A 13,617-nucleotide genomic window follows, 5' to 3' on the forward strand; every position below is an offset into this window, starting at 1 on the left:
GAGGCAAGATCCTGTAAACTCTCAAGTCATGCAAGCAGGCCCACTGCAGCAATGGGTTGTCTCATATGAGCAAGGACATCTCATGTAGCCCTTTTTAGGAGCGAGCTTTTGGTATTTTTGTCCACTTGGCACTGGTAAAAATAGGAAAATATGTATTGGTTATTTTAGATATGTATTAACAATCAAAGGTTCAAGTAAGTCTTTACATGAAGTATCCTAGCAAGAGATTACTTGGACCACAGGACTTGAGGGTCAGGAGTTTTGGATTCTATTTCCTGCTTTACCACTGACCCATAGTGTGTTAACGTAACCTCTCTATGCCCCCTATGCCCATTTGTAAAACAGAGTAATTTCTCCCGACTTTACAGGGGTTGGGGAAGGTATAATTATTTTTTGCAAAGTGCTTTGACAGCCTCTGAAAAACCAAGTTATAATTGATAGAGCAACATTGATTTTTCAAAGTTATTATACATTTGATTTTTGTTTAAAAGAAAGGCTTAGATCACCTTAGGAGTGAATATTAAAAGTGTTTTAAAAAGGCAAAGCTGAAGGAGCAGCAGGACTGTTCAAAAGTGGATTAATGCAAGAAATGCCAATTTACTATGAACCTGCCCTTGCTGCTCTAGCTTCGGTCTTAAACATTTTCACTGGTACCCATCCTATTGTACTCCCTTTTATTTATTTTTAAGGAGGGGGGAGTTAATTTAGTGTTAAGAGTTTAGAAATAACGCAGCGTGTATTAAGCATCCTTGTCTTCCTTTACTGCTTTTTTGCAGGGGTTTTAACTCCAAGAGCCGCTTGCAACACAGGAACAAACCCCAGCCCTTGTTGCTGGATGTCAAAGTAGACCTGACCCTGCCCTGCTGCCCGGCCTCTCTGCAAGAGCAGGTAACTTGCCTCGCACCTCGCACCCTCCTCGGCTCCGAGCCGGTTCCTAGAAGGAGCCGCAAGGAGTGTGTGTGAGGGGGGGAGCGGGAGCAAAGAAGCGACTCGCGATTTTAAGGCACTTCCCCCGCCCAGCCGCCGCGCGCCTGCAAGCCAGCTCCGTGCCCGGGGTCAGCGAGCCGCGCCCCTCGCACGCGGGGGTTTGTCCTTCGGCTGAACTCTCACCTCCCGAACTCGCCGCCGTGCCCCGGGGAGCCGCGCGCGGGCGGCAGCGCGGCCGGGCCGGGCAGGGGACTCGCGCGCTCTCTCTCTCTCTCAATCTCGCGCGCGCGCTGCCTCGCGCTCTCCCCGGGAACCCGCCGCGCCCCTTCCGCCCCCCCCGCGCCGCGCCCCGGCTCCGCTCCCTCTTTGGCCCCCGCGCGCGCGCGCGTGTGTTTGTCTCCCTTCGCACCGAGCCGGGTTGTTTACCCAGCAGGTGGATGTGACGTCAGGGACTCAGAACAGCAAAAAATAACAACATCTCCCTCCGCGGGGGTGTTCTTTCCCTCCCCCCCCCGCCCGCCCGCCGCGCGGCTTCGCCTCCTCCCGCCCGCCAAACTCCCGGAGTGGCCGCGCACGGCGCCTGGAGCCCAGCCGGCGGGCGGCGGGGGCTGCGAGCGGGGTGGTGGGGGGGGAGGCCGCCGGGCCTGGCTCCCCTGGAAGCTAGTCCCGAGCGGAGGGCTCTATTGTTATTTATTGTGCGGCTGTTGCACGCTGCGCCGCTGCCCAGGCTCGGCGCATGGGGCTGCCCGGGTAGAGTGCGGGGAGGGACGGGCAGGCCGACTCACCCGCGCTGGGGAGCCCGCAGTGGGCACGGACCGGCCGCCTCCCGCGGGTGAGTTGGGCTTCGCGGCTTCTCCCCTCCACTTTCCAGCCTCCGCCGTGTTTGTTTCACTTTTCCCCCCTCCCCCCCGCGCCCCAGGCTCCACGTGCCCCCCCGCCCCTCTTCCCCCCTCCCCCCCCAGCGCTGGCTGCCGCCGCTCAGCGAGCAGCCGGCGGAGCCCGGGCGATGGGAGAGGCGGCGGCTCCGTCCCCTCTGGGGCTCGCTGCCGGCCGGAGCAGCCCGGCGCCCGGGCAAGTTGGCGAGGGCTCGGCGGGGGAGGGTGCGGCGGCGGCGGCGGGGGGAGCGCTGCTCCCCGGGGTGCGGGGGGACAACTCCCCCACCCTTCCGCGCTCACTTTGGAAACTTTCTCTCCCCCACCCCCGAAGTTCAGCTCGCAGGCCCCGGCCGCGCGCGCCCCTTCGCCCAGGCAGGGCTGGCCTCGCCGGCCGCGCTGCGCGCCCGGGGAGGTGCGCCCGGGCCGGGGACCCAGCCAGGCGCGGGGGAGGGGGTCCGCTCGGGTCCGGCCACGCGCGCACCCCGGGGGCTGCCCCCGCAGCCGGACCCGCCTGCGGTGCGGCGCTGGGGCTGCCGCAGGGAGTTGTCCTCCAGGTCCGGGGGCGCGCCCGCGTCCGCCCCCTCCCCGAGCGAGTCCTGCCTCCGCCCCCCTCCCCGCGCCACCTGTTGTCGCTGCGGGATCCCTCAGCCCCGGTGACTGCGCCGGAGTTCCCGTGCGCCCCGCCAGGCTCGCTCGCTCGCCCGCCCCCCGGGCCCAGCCCGCCACGGGACGCCGCGTTTGAATAAACATTTGCCGCCCCCAGCCCCAGCCCAGCCGCTTGCCCCCGGGGCCCCGCCGCGCGCGCACGTCCGTCCCCGCCGGCGCGGTGCGGGCAGAGTTTTTTAGCTTCTCTTACTTACTCCGTCCTTAGCGCTGCGTCGTGATCCCCGGTCGTGCAAGTGTTTCCAGGCTCCTCTGGGGATCTCCCCCTCCTCTTAAACCCGGCACATTCCCCTCCCCCCCCCCCTCCCGGGGCCTTCTGGAGACTTGTTGAAAGAACCCCTGGTTTCTTCTCGACCGTAGAGCCCAAAGTTTTGCCTGTCGGAGCCGCAGCCTTTGCTGAGGAGTTGCGTGCTGGCGTGCAATCCCTCCGAGCCTTTCTCACTGCTATCTGCCGGTAAGTATAGGGCAATCAGCGGAGGCTTTTTGCATATAAGGCTGTAAAGGGCACCCCCGCCCCACTCCCAGCATCGTTCCCCGCTCCAAAAGCAAACTCCCAAATAAAGAGAAACCAGGTGAACATCTCTCTTGAAGGGCGCAGACCAGTTTGCAAAAGCGACGGGCTGAAATGTTGATTTCAGGTCAGTGAAACAGAAGGGGGAAGTACGCGCTGCGCGTATTAACATGGAGTTGCCGTCTTTTTTTAACCTAGAGAAAACCTGGGATCCGAGTTTAGCTAACAGTGTAAGTGCTGCTGTGAAATACAGTGACATGCTTCCTTTCCCTTCCCCCCCCCCACTTTATAACTGTTAATTATTTCCAATTCATTGTGTTTAAATACCATTGCTGTGCTGATTACAGAGTGCATTGGTTTTAGTCACTTCATTCTGGGCCCTGGTCTTCAAATTTTTCTCTTAGTAACCCAAAACACTCTTAAAAGGGCACTCTTTAATACAATGTGACTGTCAGTGTTGATGTTTCAGACATAATATGCCTACCAAACATTTCATTTCACATCTCCAAGGGCTTCTGAATTCCTATTCTTTAAAGAGTTCTGCCTTGATCTAGCCTCTCAGAAGTTTAGGGTTTCACTTTTAGTAACTGTTGTATGAATGAGTAATATATACAATGTTTGCACCCTATTTACAATATTTTAGCTGTACATTATAAAATTCTGAATCCCTGACTGTTGAATAATTATTACAGATTTACAGATTTTTTTAAAGAAGACATTTGCTTTAAACTTAGCTTTTTTTGTTCTTACACATTTGCTTTGGTTATCTGACTTACAAAACGCCCCTATGACTTATCACATTCTGTTAGAGTATGACGTTAAAGATATGTACTTATACTCTGTAAGGTAACAGGTATCTTTGGGTTAGTTTTGTTGGAGAACAGTAGTAGATTTTTGAAATACTTAATAGTGTTTCACAATTTATATGATTGAGAAGTCAAATCATGTTGCTTTATTCTGCGGTGTTGAACCAGAGAGGTTTTCATATATTTTGAGTTCCATGAAAACAAAGTGGCTCACAAGAAGGGAGTGTAGGATGCGTTTTTGTGGGGCTCAAGGGAAGGAGGGGAAGCTTGGACTTTTGGTTTCAAGTTCTCTGTCCTAAATCTCCCTCCCTGCCCCAGATTTTATTTAAACCATCACGCAATTATATAGAATGAAATGTGGGTGATGGATGGGAGGCAGATCTCTCCACTAGCAGCCATTCAAAAGGTGTCGGCTAAAATCTCATTGCAAAAAAGTATTGTAGCCTTAACATCTTGCATTGGCAGCATTCTTTCCCCTTAGTCTTTGGATTAGTCATTGTATGAAAGAGAGAGGGGGGGAAAAATCGCTTTTTTGAAAAAAGTAAAGTAAACAGCCTCCAACAAGTGAACCTTGACAACCCAGATTAAGGAAGGCAGTAGAGATCAAACAAATCGGCTGCTGGGCTGTTGTCAGGAGCTGCCTCACTGAAAGCTCTGGACTATTCGATCAGGCAGCAAGGTTATATGTTCGCTTATCCAGAAATGGACCATTACAAATGCGGATCTTTGTTGTAAAACCAAAAGATAACTTTGAGAAAAACATCTACAGTACATTATAAAACACTGAGTTCTTTCCCCCCTCCCATACCTCTTCAGGCTTGCAGAACCAGTTAATGAATCGGATTTGGGGACTGTGTTATGTCCAGCTTTAATTTGATACACAGTTTCATTATTTATGCCACCTAGCATTGCAGAGAAGTATTCAGAAGTTCACCAACATCACATTAGGAAAAAATTAGTTTTTTATGAAGTTCACCTCTAAAGTTTCAGAATCTCTGAATTAGAAGGAAGTAAAGTGTACATGTCAAGGTAGTATTCTGATGTGGACAAGAACAATTTTTTTTTCTTAAAATGTAACTGTTTTTGGACTTTAGAAAAATCACCTTTTGTTTTCTAAACATAACATCAAACAATTAGGTTTCATGTTTTTGGCCATGTCTTGTTTTTCACAAAAGTCTTTAGATAAACTTAATTACACTTTTGTTTAAAGAAAATAGTACTGTACTACCAAATGTCAGTGCTGTGTATTAGTTTTCTCAAAGTAAAACAAAACAGAAGCATCAACTTGTCAAAATGCATTATTCATATTGCTTTAAACCTTTTGTAAGATTCTGTATTCTTCAAACACACTAGTGTAAACTGTGCAAATGTTATTCACCATCTAGTTTCTTGCTATAAAATATCTTAAAACAATGTAAATAGAGATGTTCACATTCTTAATTAAAAAGCTGCTGTATTAATGAATATAAATCAGGGAACAAAAAGTAAACATGTATTGCATGATAAAAATCCTGTATCACTTAAATATTTTTTTTTCAGTACGGACACACAATAAGGACTTTATACGGTTTTTTTATAACTTAGGATTTGATCGCCATCCTGCGCCACTTATTATTGCAAACCCAGTAGTTTTTTTTATAGCATATACTTTTTATTGTCTAATTAAAGTATGCATGTTAAACATACACATGTATGCTAGTAAGACATTTTGGGTAATATGTAATATTTTAAATAGCTATAAACGTTTTCTCCTTAAATCAGTTCCACCAGGAATAGTAATAGTAGCCCAGCTGGTTTTTATACTGGTAAGAAAAAGAGTTAAGTGAAGAATTGTGCATTCAAACACTGCTGTGTTGCAAATGTGCATAAAGCTGTTTTATTAGAGAAGGTGGCTGTTAAAGAGAGCTTAAATTTGCACTAACATCATTACTATGCAAATACTGTAAACATGTAAGCTGCTCAAGTTCATTTTGTTTCATGATATGAAAATTAAAGGAAAGGTTAACAGTAAACAGCAAGCTTTTTCATGGAACGAAGTTAAGTTTTTAATATTCTTAAGGCTTGTGGCCTTATATTCTGAGTTTGAATTGGGTGATGATGTAACTTCATGAAATATTTTTCTGATATGTTGTATGTTAAACGTATACAACATATACATTCCTGTGGCATGTTTTTATATTTATGATTATTTCATCAAGTCCATCCACTTATATTTTCTGATGGGGCTCTTGTCTTTCTGCTTTTTCTCTGAGATGCTTTAATAAAATTTAAATAGATCTCATGCTGTCAAAAATAGTATAAATTTTGTTTACGATTCAGATGGTTTAAGGTACTTATAGTAAAGAAGCTCATTTAACCCCAAGACTGAGTAGCATTAAGTGGCGAGAAGTCTCATGAAGAGCTTCTCCTGCCCTTTGCACTCATGATAATCTTAAATTACTACCGTTAAATTGCAACTTCAAGGGACTGAGCTGAAATGTTTTATGCAGCTGAGGAGGAGTTGGAGAAAACTGTAGCTAGATTTGCACAGGTAGCTGGTTTCCTTTGAAGAGGAACTGTACGTGCTCAGGCCTTTTCCTACCTTGTATAAATGCACGTTGCACTGAAGCTTCATGTAAGGACCTATCAAGTTTGCACTGAAGTAAAATACAATGACAAAACTTCCATCAGACTTCAGTGAGAATGGCACTGGGCCCTTACAGAAGCAACTGAGCTAATGGGTGAATACATGTTTTGCACAGTGTCAATATTTAAGCGCACATGTTTGTTTAAGGAAAGATCAGAACCACCCCCAAAAGGACTTTTTACTGTCTGGTTTTTACAGTCGCTTCCATAAGAGCTTTTTCTTTTGACGATGAGTAGGGGGGAGTTTTAAAACCCTGAAAGAAATGACTGGTTTCAGTATTAAAGCAGTGACGACGACGACAACAACAACAACAAAAATTGGAAAAACAACAATTGTGGCTTGCACTGTCTGTATTGCAGCTCATTCCCTTTATGACTAGGCACTGCAAATGTCTCAGATGAATATAACTTGCTATCTCCCACATATGTCACAATACTTACTAAATGAGTAACGAGAGACACTCATTGAATGAGTGGGTCTAATTTGTAGACATTTTGCATTGGACTCTTGCAGTATATTTGCAGTTCAGGTGGTTATCTTCATAGACCCTGACCCAGCAAAACCGTGAAGCCTGCGTGGAAGTTAAGCGCTAGTGGTCCTTCTGACTTCACATGCTTATGAACCTATTTGAAACTGGGCCATAATGAAGTTAAATCATGATTTGAACTGTTTTGTTAGCTGAATGCTTTTCCTGTGTCTTACTGCAGTAGGAAATTAACAAGATTGGCTGTTTGTAGAATTGTTCTCTTTTGCCCTAACTAAAGCACTGCTCACAGACTGCTGATCGCATAAGCTGCCATATAGCTTGATTCTCGTAGTTATTACTGTGTTTGTAATTGCAGCTGCAATAGGTAATAAGATGCTGTCACTGGGTTTTCTGTATGAAGGCAAGAAAAGGAGTAAACACTACAATAATCAAGAAAGAGTTAATTATACAACATTTCTAGTTTCTTATTGTTTTTATTAATTGGTTTTTTGTGTTCAAAAATTTAAAGGTCTGCTTCATTTTTTAGGCAGTCAGATACTTAATGATTGGAATGTCCTGAGTACTTTAACATCTTTTCTTTTTCTTAAACCTACCTAGTCACAGAAGAAAATAGTTTGCAGACAATCTCTGCAAGTGAACTCCAGGGTGTTTTGTCTTTCTGTTCTTGGGGCACCAATCTCTGGATTACCTGAAATGCACAGTATTGTACATAACAGGGCACTTGGGTAGCCGATGCTCGGAGTAAGACGGATTAGTTATTTATGCAGTTCAGTTCTGAAAATGAAGATAATGTCGTATAAATAACTGAGAATACAGAAAAGTATGAACAAAACCAGCTTGTGCGTCGAAAGAATCTAGTACCTGAATAGACTCAGTAACTCTCCCCCACTGTTGACCCTCTTCCTGCTATTCAGAAAAATCTCGATTTAGTGCCTTGAAATTGCAATTAAGTTGTAGTAATTTAAGATTATTGTGAGAGTGCAAAGGGCAATAGAAGCTCTTTAGAAGTCTCATCTCAACACTTAATGCTACTCAGTCATGGGGTTAAATGAGTTTCCTCAATGTAAGTACTTAAAGTAACTAAATCGTAAACAAAATTTATACTATATTCTGACAACTAATAATCTATTTAAATTACATTAAAGTATGAGTGTGAAAATTTAATTAAATATAGAAGTACTGTCAAGCCCTGTAAATATCTTGACAGAGCTACTGAAATGGAAACCATATAATTAAATATTTATGTATGTCTGTGTTACAATAGATGTAAGGTGGTAGGCCTCTTCCATTCTCCCATTTGACAGAAATGGTCTCAGAAAATAATATGAATAAATAGAAAACTTTAGTCAAATGATCCTCATGTGTATCTGTTTACTGTTAATCGTTCTTTTCATATACTTGTGATCATGCTTTTATGACAAGTGCCTATTTCCTCAGTCAGTTCACCTGTTAATTGAAATATGAACTCTGTTAAAATACATATCTTATGCAGTAAAATAATATTTCATGATGTGAGGGTGGGTGGAGGCATAATTCTTAAGTTAACTTTCTTGTGTCTCTGACTAGCATTGCAATGGCCTAGAGCAGAGCACTGTAGTAAATGCAGCTGTTGCTAGAGTTGATTTCTCAGATGGGTGAACACGTTCTGCAGTATGGGAAACTGTTCTGTCGTGTAAGGATTTAAAGGCACAAGGCTGGATTGTCCCCTCTCGTTCCTGTAAATCACGCGTAAGTCCACCAAAGTCCTGGTGTAAACAAAAGGAGAATGTGAGCTGTGCTCTGTGCCCCCATGGCAGAGCTGGAGTGAAACTCATACAGCGCCCCCCAAAGCCTTAAGCAATTCAGATGTCACTGTGTTCCCTGTAGGGAAGGGGCAGTATGGGTCCTTTTTCCGCATGCCTTGGTGATTGGTTGATGGATTGGGAGCATAGCCTGAGCAGCAGACTGCTTGCTCTCTCAGGCTCTGAGCAAGTGCTTTGATCAGGCAGTTGGGTCACGGAGTGGTGTGTGAGGAAGAGGATTAAGATCCATGAAGAGGAAGGGCAACTATATGAACCACACTAGAACAGGTTTTGAACACTCCAGAGCTTCATGTAGACTGGCTTATCATGGAAGTGCTGTGTAATGGGTGAATGCATTCCTTTGGCTGGTTAAGGGGACAGTCCATACTCATGTGCGTTGCCTTCTCTGCTGCCAAGACAGGAAGCCGTGAAAAAGGTGGCATAACTGGGCAAGTAGGTTTGGCACTGCTAACATCCTTATTAGGTTTGCCCCTAGAATCCATACATTTCCTTTCATGCTGTTTTGATTGGAACTATTCTTCCCAATTAGTTTTGGCACGTTGTTGCTCGCAGTTAGGGTCAAATGCCTTTCCTTGGGCTCTCTATACTTTCCTTCTCAGTATCTTCCATTGGATTCGTAAGGCAAGCTGTTTATTCATTAATTAGTAGATTAAGCATGTTCACACATCAGTAAACTAAGGCAGTCCAGCTTCCTGTGATATCTTGGGAAACCCCTCTGTAGTTTTATGTGATTAGACATGCACGATTATTAGTATTTAGATATGGGAGCCAATGATGTCAAAGTGTTTTTAAGAGAGAAATGGGGAGAGCATGAATGGAAGTAGAAGGTCATGTTTCTCTTAAAAAGATTGTGAAAAAGGACAAAATGATGAGGAGGTTTGGTTACATGGTCAGAGTTTCAGCTACTTATAAATAATCAACCTCTTCGGTATCCTCGTACCTCTAAGAAAACCAAACCAGGCTTGCTTTCCAGTGCAACAACTTGAAGGCCACTCCCTTATCTATCTCTAGTTGAAAAAGTGCAGTTTTCAAGATGGCCAGAGAATATGTCTGCGTTGCAACTGGACATCTGCAGTGGGACTGTTCCAGCTGACTTGGAGTTGTTTAATTGAGGTGTAGATGTTCAGACTTGGGCTGCAACCTGAGCTCTGGGAGTCTTCCACCTTGCAGTTAAACAGCCCCTAGACAAAGTCATTGGCCTGGGCCAACCAGAGACTTTTAATTGCAGTGTTAAATATATCCTAAAATAATTATAAACCCATCTCTTTTTATAGGCTATTGAGAATTCCCCTCCTTCGACCAAAATACCCTGCCCTCCAACCTTTTTAAAGTATCTGCCTCATTTCTACACATGTAGATTTACCCAGGATTCACTGTAAAGGTTATTTATTTTCTTCCATACTCGCTCCAGAATAACAACATTGTTTCTACTTTTTTAATTTTGTTTTGAAGGGGTGTGTGTATATCACAGTTTAATAACTTTTCCAGATCAGAGGCCAGATTCAAACTGTCCCTGGAGTTGGGTTACCTCTCTTGTTTTAGATCTCAAGGCTGTGCATGTCTGGAATGTAGCACTGGTTTCACAACAACAAAACAGCAGTGCAGATATTTGTGTCAAGATGTTTGTATGCGTTTCTGATTGAGGCTGAGTAAAACAGAAAATGGAACTTATGAAGGGATGGGAGGTGGCAGAACAGTGTTAATGTCACTGCCTCTTCAATGAAACTGCAGTGTAACATTAAATCATTTCTGCCTCCTTCGTTGAAAGAATGTTTCATTAAGGAGAATTAAGTAATTTACTGATTTCTTTAGGAAGCAGCGACAGACTTTTTCAAAGCGTCTTATTAATTACATTCTGTTAGGAAGTTTACCACTTTACCCTGAATTACCCTTTGGTGGTAGTAGAGTATGTCTACACTGCAGTTAGACCACTATGGCTGGCATGTGCTAACTGATGCTGGTTCAGGTGAAGGAGGTATTTAATTGCCAAGAAGATGTTCAGGCTCAGCTGCATCGCAAGCTCTGGGTCTTTTCTTCTCACAGTGTCCTTAGAATCCAGTCTGCAACCTGAGTCTCAATGTTTACATGACAACTACAGAGCCTCTTTGCCTGAGATAGCTGGCACAGACCAGCTGCAAGTGTCTACTTGCAGTGTAGACATACCCCTCAGTAAACAGGCAGGTGAGAAGGCCTTTAGAATTTTTGCTGGAATAGTAATAAATTTTTGTGATTTTAAAAGATAGTCTAATAGAAAGTACAACCTGTAACAAAGAGCTTTTTCTGGCTTTTGTCAGCTGCAGTGTTGCAGACCTTTATTTGCTGAGCATCTGGAATTAAGATGTTGATAATCTTAAGTTTTCACCTTTTAAAAAATAATGGCTTCTTTGTTACAGTGGCTATGTGTACGTGAGAAGCCTCTGTCTACAGAAGTGACGCTCAGAAAAGATTTCCCAACTAAACTTCTGTCTTCAGATTGCGCTTTCCATCTGCTTTTATACGTAGAGGCAAGCTGCTCTGTCGACAGAGAGCAGCCAGACTGCCAGGCATTCTCTCAACAGAACGGCTGACCAGAAGCTCTGCAAACAGGGCTCCCAGGTGAACCAGAAGTCCTGTTTGTCAACAAAAGGGCCGCAGCGCATCTACCCAGCTGTTTTGTTGACAGAACATGGTCAAAAGAGGCATATACCTGAATGGGGAGAGGTATAATGCTGCTGGTGGATGTGCAGGTTTTGTCAACAAACTGTCAACAAAGGACATTTTGCATGCAGCGTCTCTGTGTGTGTTTTTTTTTTCCCCCCCAACAAAAGCCTAGTTTTGCTGGGAAAAGCCTCTTGTGTAGACATAGCCAATGATAAGCTACTTGACTCCTTCAGTGGAAGACAGCTTTGCTCGCTGTAGAAGAAGCAACATATTTTGTTCTTTAGGACTCAATTCCCACACTCTGTACTTGGGGAGAATTCCATTTAAGTCTGTGGAACAGGTACCCACTTTCCATTGTGTAGAGGGGGGTTGATCTGCCCATAGTCCACCTTCTTGCTCTACCTGTACATACCCTGCCTCTCCCACCCAGTTCTGCCCCCTGTCCTGACCGTGTTGTGTCCTCACACCTCCTTACCTATCCTTCCCTCCAAACTCCAGCATGCCTCGAAACAGCTGATGGCTGGTGGGAGACACTGCAGAGAGGGGAAGGTGCTGATGGTGCCTTCCAGTGGGTGCTCAGCATCTACCATATTTTTTTCCTCATGGGTGCACCAGTCCTGGAGCACCCAGAGTCAGCAGTTAGTCAGTGGTCTAATTCTGCCCTTCTTCCAACGCAGAAGGCCCATTGAAAGCAGTGTCTGTGCTGTGGTTATGCTGTGCCTGATGGAGGATAGCTGTGCAGATACTCTTAGTGCTACATGCATTGTGCAGTAGAGCTCAAGTGTAGCTGTATCTACAGTGATTTAGGCTAGAGTAAGATAAGGCTGGAACAGATATGTGGTAGGGACCTGGCCAGGTACCATAGTGTCTTGATGAATCACTTGTCAAGACCAAACTGGTGGGCTGGTAAAATGGTGAAAATAGTCTTCACTGAATTTGTGTATACCAAAAATTTTGAAGTTTTGAAACTGACCAGCTTCCATCAACCTGCATTTGGGAGGCACAGTGTTTGGAGGCATCCCTGTGTGTCTCCCCTTGTTGGGGTTGGGCCCTCTGGGAGCTCTGTTACTTCTGTGTTGAGTGCAACATACAGGGCTACTTTCTGAGATTGCTGTAGACTTTTTTATAATGACATCCAATATGCCAGACAGCAGTATTAGAATTTGACAGAACCCTAAGTTCATTGTGAGCCAGGCAGGTAACATGATGTTGTAGTAGCAGTGATACTAGTATTGGTACATTCTACTTCCATAACTAGTTTTCCAAAAGAGAGGGCTCCTTTTTCTTTTAATCTTCGACCGGTAATGCGAACTCTTTGTCAATGTACAGTAGCTTCTTAGCAGAGTGGGTGAACTTCATCAGTAAGTGCATTTCAGGCCATGGGATATATAGTAATGTGGCCAGATTCTGTTCCCAGTTACGCTGGCAGAAACCCAAAACGATCTCCCTTTGAATCAGTGGCAGTACCTTGTGCCAAATTTTGCTCTCAACCAACAGCCTTGGTGCAAGTACGAAATAATAAAGGTGCGCTTGGGTTCTGTATATTTCCTAATGGAACTCTGTTGACTTCATTCAAAGTTGTGTCATGGATATATTTGGCCTGGTAAGTTTTGTATTAGTAAAATATTAACATATTTACTTGATTTGAAATTAAATGCTTGTGACAAGGGACCAGTCTGTCTCCCACTTAAGAAGAGCTCCCTGTTGATTTAAATGAGGGTAGCCCAGATAAGCATAGGTTAGTATAGGTAATTGGCCATAGTACTATAGGTATTTTATATGTATTTTAATCCTTCATTTCAGTAGCAGGATCTTGAGTCACAGATGCTAACCTCAGTATTCTTGAGTTTGTGGTGTAAACTCACTGTGATGGAATCCACTCCTGTTTTTAAACCATATGCACTATTGTAATAATCTCTGTACAAAGTCTGCCTTGTAAGATATCATTTAAACATTGATAATTTGCTGGTCAACATTGTCTTGATAAAAATAGAATGTGAAGCTATAAGATTCCCCTTAAGACATGTTCCAAAGCCCTGTACAAGCAGTTGTCAGAGGGATTTGTCCAAAACAAAGAAATGTGTACTCTGTTCATTTAAGTAGTAAACAGAGTCCTCGAGTAGTCAGGGATAGAAGGAAGGCTGGTTCAAAAAGGTAAGAAAAGCCAGCAGGGAACATCCTCCCATGTAGACTCTCTCTCTCTCGGCAGTCATCTGGAAATGTTTTTTTCAAGAGGCGGGAACTGGAATGAAAAATCGGGGCCAACACACTAAGAAGCTC

General features: G+C 44.6%; 1 protein-coding gene across 12 annotated transcripts in view; it reads left to right on the forward strand.

The window, feature by feature from the left end:
* The first annotated feature begins 1,472 nt into the window (after positions 1–1,472).
* Positions 1,473–13,617, forward strand: part of FOXP1 (forkhead box P1) — a 556,626-nt gene continuing 544,481 nt past the window's right edge. For 5 of the 12 annotated variants that reach the window (XM_075005965.1, XM_075005964.1, XM_075005971.1 and 2 more), the window contains exons 1-2: positions 1,475–1,759; positions 2,826–2,919. The gene's annotated coding sequence lies outside the window, so the exon portion shown is untranslated. Of the gene's footprint in view, positions 1,760–2,825; positions 2,920–13,617 lie in introns of all 12 variants that reach the window. The other 7 variants (XM_075005978.1, XM_075005980.1, XM_075005972.1 and 4 more) reach the window with 4 other exon arrangements.

Source organism: Carettochelys insculpta, chromosome 11 (genome assembly GCF_033958435.1).
Source record: "Carettochelys insculpta isolate YL-2023 chromosome 11, ASM3395843v1, whole genome shotgun sequence".
In the NCBI taxonomy this organism is placed as follows: Eukaryota; Metazoa; Chordata; order Testudines; family Carettochelyidae; genus Carettochelys; species Carettochelys insculpta.